We start from the raw sequence: 5,478 nt of genomic DNA on the forward strand, positions 1-5,478 counted from the left end.
TACTTGGGGATCCCTCCCCCTGCCCCTCCCCCTGCTCATACTGTCTCTCTCTCTCTAAAATAAATAAATAAATCTTTAAAAATTAACATAAAATATGATAGAGGTTTCCTTAGCATGTGGAGCTTAGATCAAATGTAGTTAAGATCATGGTTTTCAGGCAACTTTTGAAAGCAAGAGAAAACTACATTTTAGATTTTTGTAGTGAAATATATATATGTCAATATGGTGTGTGTGTGTATTTATATGTTTAAACATGCTGTCATTTTTACTGATTGAAGGCAAAGGTATAGGTACATTTAGAAGCTAACATACAGAATGCAATTGAGAAGGAAAGCAACAAAGCATCAGGACATCTGTGGTGGGCACCGCACCAAACTAATGCCCCATTTTGAAATTAATCTGAGCATTTTAATTTTTCTTTCATTTTCAAAGACAGAAGTCGGCGGCTGTTTTAGTGTATAATGAATGTGGGGCAGAAAATTCAGTGAAGCAGATCACTATTGTTTGGAGAAGAATCACTTAAGTGGTCTCCTCACTTACGTAAGTGTGGTGTGAATAGACTCCATTGTCCTGATGGGCAGTGTCACTTTGCAAAGATTTTCCTTGTTTTGAGAAGGGTCACTTAAGTGGCCTGAGTCACTTAAGTGCAGGGTGAGCTGGATGTTATTCTGGGAGAAGAGTGTAACCAGAACTATGATGTTTTAAGTGTCTTTGAAAAGTTGTAAGGCCATCCCTGCAGAAACAGGTGGGGACTTCCTTTTTGGCCAACAGTCCTGGGGCCATGCTGCATTCTGAGAAGTGACTCTGCATGAACCAAAAAAGGTTAATCACTGAGAAATCTTTGGGATCAGAAATCTCAGGACATGAGGGTCCTGTAGTGGACAAGATGGTAGGGAATGGCCTTTCCCTGTAGGAACAGCTATGAAAGGCCTTGATTTTGAACCAGCAGCAGTGATAGGAGTAGAAAACAGTGCCTCCTCCAGCGAGCTGAGCACTGCCCTGGAGACAGCTTCTAGGATGTAAGCATCTCTTTAACTTCTTGATGTTACCCCAGATGATTCAACACAAGTGTTCTGAGACTCCGTTCACCCCAGATGTCTCTGCCTTTAGCACACTGCTTCTCTGGAGCTAGAACTTGTGGAGCCTCAGCTCTACAAATCAATAGAGAAGTAGAAGAGCTTTAAGTAGGTGGGTCCAGGCTAGTTTGATTGGAAACCTCTCCATTGTAACTCTGATCCATAGGGCACTCCAGGGCCTTTGGTTACTACAAGAATCAAGGATTTGCCCCAGTTCTACCTTTTGGCTGTGATTCTCCAACACGAGCTTCCACATAGCACCCAAAGCTCTTGTGCCACAGACCTTAGTGTCCCTTCAACTTAACTTGCTTTCTGAAGTCATTCCTGTGCATGGGACTTTGGAATGCCTAATGAGGGGGTCTATTAGAAGAAGAAAGATGGATCTCTGGACTAGCAACTATTGTCATGAGGAAGCTCAGTGATTATACTCAGACACTAGATTAGGAAAAGTTCGTGGTATTCTGCCCTGGGCTGAGGGTCACCTCAATTCCACATAAGAAACAGAAGTAACATGCAATCTGTTAGGTAGAAAAAGCAAGAGACTAAAACACGCTGAAGTCCACACACATACACACACATGCTACTTCTGGTTACATACATCTTAGGAAAGTAAGCAGTAAATACTCCAATGAAATTAAGATTGGAATAAAGAAAGAGCCAAAGAATAATACTTTTTAGGAAGCAGGCCCAGAACAAAGTGAAGAAGCTAGAAGTTCAAACTCCTACAAGAGATCAACATCAACAGCAGAAAAAAACCACTTTCTCACTAGCCAAGCCTTCAGGGTTTCCCTGAGTCATACTTGGCTTTCTCCTTAGAAGAGGTCAGTTTAAGTTAAGGTAATGGAAAGTCTACGACCTTATTTTAACATTAGAGAATCAGCCTCTCATCAGAAAATGGTGATTCCTTTACCCATGATTCATACATTACCTAGAAGCCTCTGGTTTCCTGGAATTCTCTAAAAATTCCAATTCTTTTGGCAGTAACTATCAGACACCACAATCTATTTCTCCTACAGGGGTTGGAATTAATCTTCTGAGTATTAAAATGAAGTTATTTGTCTTTTAGTGTCCTCTGCCCCAACTGGCGGTCACCCAGGTTATTTCTGAATTGTATAAAAATGTAAGAGTTATAGTAATTTTATTTTATATATTCTTCTTTTATATATTATTGTTGTTGTTATAGCTGCCATTCATTCAATAAATATTTATTGAATACTTACTATGTGCTATTCTAGGAGCTATTGCTGATAGTCACCAAACAAGGTGCTTGCTTTATTAGATGTATCTAATCCTCACAATAGTCTGCAAAAAAATGAGAATTATTCTTCTGATTTTATAGAAGGGAAAAAAACCCTAAAGATCAGAGAGCTTATGTAACGTGCCCAAAGTCAGACAACTAATATGAAGCAAGGCACTCTCTGATTACCTGATTCCACAGCAGTTTCTGCTAGAGCAGAACAAATCTTAGAAAAATTTCTTTTCTTTTGTTTCTGTTAACCTATCAGAAATGTTCATTGTTACTCTATACTGGTTCTCACTGCTGGCAGCAGATATTCTGCTGCTCAATATCTAATTACCTTCTATTTATTTCATAAGTGGGGGAACTCTGTTACCCAAGGACTTAATTGTCCCCTTTACTCTAGGAAAGTTTCAGGGAAAGCAATTCAACATTCATTGAAAGAACACAGAATAGAGAATAGGGAAGGGTTGATCAAGGGAGTTTGGGAAACTAAGAAATTTGGGAATCAGATCTTCCTAGTATGTACTCACTGCTATCTTTAAAATAAAATAGAATAGAATTTGTTACTAGCATATTGGCTAGTTCTATTGCCAAGTGCCTTTCACTCCAGGATATGTTTTGAAGTCAAAAAGGAATAATTGTTCACATGCCATTTAAGGTTACTTATAGATCTACTTCATTTAGTGCAATGATCAAAACTTGATTATAACTAGGTAAATGTGCACAGCTCCCTGTCACTCACTGGGGTGCTAGAAATTGAGACAAGATGGTGTTTTGGTTTGTGTTGTTTTGAAGTATTGGAAACCCAGAACTCAGCAAATATATTTACAAATGGGTTGAATTCTTTGTTGAGGCAGGGAAACTACTCAGTTGGTCATGGGGTCATAATTATAGATGTGTGTCATGATATAAAGGATAGCAGAATGTGCCATCCAAAATATGCCACTTTGGTATAAAGATTATCATGAGCTGAGAACAGTTAAGAAGCAGGTACCAAAAAAAACAAAAAAACAAAAAAACAAAAACAAAAAAACCTGTCTGTCTTCCCTCTGTTTACCTAAAAGTATGACATACCTTTATAAATATGTCCCCTTTACCCTCTCTATTAAGATGGACAGAAGTTAATCACCAGAAATAAATCTAGACCTTTATCAGTCCAGAGATAGCACCAGAGGAATCTACAAATCTTCTGTACCAATCTTTCCATTAGTTCACCCATACAGTTACTTTCCTACAATTTGCCATCTGAGAAACAGAGTTGTTTTCCCTTGTCTTGTCAGTTCTCTAAAAATGTATTGTTCTTTTGTTAAGATCCTAGATAAGCCTAAATTCTAACCACCCCTTTGAGTTACTCATTGCCATATATAATCCTATGAGTTTACATCATGTATATGTTAATAAACTTCTGTCTGGTTTTCTCTTGTTAATCTGTCTTTTGTCCATCTAATTTACAGGTTCCAGGCAGTGAACCTATGAGGAACAGGAAAAGTTTTTAACTCGCCAACAGCCATGAATGTCATCTGACATGTGCGCAAAAGTAGAAAAAGGCTTTTGGCTCTCTTCTTTGGGTGTGTTCTGTACAAGATTTGATTCTGGCCCTTGCTGGGAAATGGGTGCTCTAAAGTAAAAGTGGCTATTGGGTCCAGAAAGACGTTCTTCCCAGAACACACGATTATCAGCCCTCTTCCAGATTCAAGGTGATAACTGCACAGAATGCTCACATATTAACTTAAAATATTCACTATGAACTCATGTTCAGGCCAAACAAAAATATAATAGAGGCTTTCTTGCCCTTTGTTCTTTATAAAATAATCAGACTTTTGGAATGTCAGACCCACATTTTCTGGATTCCATCTTCCATTCATATTATGTTTGGGTGGTATTTTATACATATCTGACACAGACATTACACCTTCTACTATTATCCAAATTTGTGATGATATAGTTCTAAGTGGACTAAACCAAAGATGAGTAGTTAAAGGCATCCAGTGCAGTTTGTTGGGGAACTATATAAATTTGTGGTGGCTGAGCTAATCCAAATCTGACAAGAACTGTGTTTTATTTGTTTTCATTTCTAGCATTTATCACAGGATTTTACCAACCATAGTTATTCACCAACATCGTTAAATATTAAAATATTGATGACAGCAGTGGTATGGATGCCTTCCTTCTAGAGGGACTCACTTGCTAACATCTGCACATCTGGCCCATCCAGGCAAACACGGGATTATCCTGAGAGTTTCTCTGGTGGCTGTGTGCGTATCTGGACTTGCTACATTCTCCTTTATAGATTCTGCTCAAGTTTTCTCTTTCTTCTTCTCTACCGTTTTCTTTTGTTTATTGAAATTTTGAGGACTTGTTTAAGAAACTTATGCCTGGCACCAAGTAAGACTATCTCCTGTATGAAAGAGTTTAATTTCACCCTTGAGTTTTGTTAGGGTGCTATGTGAAAGGGAAGGCCATCCAGGCTTTGGACCCATGTCTGTAGGACTCATCTCACCTACTTGTCTGATAAATTCTCTTTCTATGGAGAGTCAGAGTGTACAGTCTTCACCACTGTCTTTGAGGCTTCAATCAGGGGAAGAAGGGAGAGACTTTTTTGTCTTTCTGCCAAAGACAGATCATGGGATACTTCTTTATTTTTTTATTGGAGTTCGATTTGCCAACATATAGTATAACACTCAGTGCTCATCCCATCAAGTGCTCTCCTCAGTGAATGTCACCCAGTTACCCCATCTCCCCATCCACTTTCCCACTATTCTTTGTCATTTCCCAGAGTTAGGAGTCTCTCATGGTTTGTCACCCTCTCTAATTTTTCCCACTCATTTTCCATCCTTTGCCTTTTAATCCCTTCAACTATTTCCTATATTCCCCATATGAGTGAAACCATATGATGATTGTCCTTCTCCAATTGACTTACTTCACTCAGCATAATACCCTCCAGTTCCATCCACACTGAAGCAAATGGTGGGTATTTGTTGTTTCTAATGGCTGAGTAATATTCCATTGTATACATAGACCACATCTTCTTTATCCATTCATCTTTCAGTGGACACCGAGGCTCCTTCCACAGTTTGGCTATTGTGGACATTGCTGCTATAAACATTGGGGTGCCGGTATCTCGGCTTTTCACTGCATCTGTATCTTTGGGGTAAATCCCCA

General features: G+C 38.8%; 1 long non-coding RNA gene across 1 annotated transcript; it reads left to right on the top strand.

Annotated features, from left to right (window-relative positions):
* Positions 1 to 369: 369 nt before the first annotated feature.
* LOC144281662 (uncharacterized) lies at positions 370 to 3,965 on the top strand. The gene is made up of 2 exons (XR_013350095.1): positions 370 to 2,196; positions 3,771 to 3,965. It is a non-coding gene; the product is annotated as an uncharacterized LOC144281662 (long non-coding RNA).
* The last annotated feature ends 1,513 nt before the right edge of the window (positions 3,966 to 5,478 follow it).

This window comes from Canis aureus, chromosome 13 (assembly GCF_053574225.1).
Source record: "Canis aureus isolate CA01 chromosome 13, VMU_Caureus_v.1.0, whole genome shotgun sequence".
Taxonomy (NCBI): domain Eukaryota; kingdom Metazoa; phylum Chordata; class Mammalia; order Carnivora; family Canidae; genus Canis; species Canis aureus.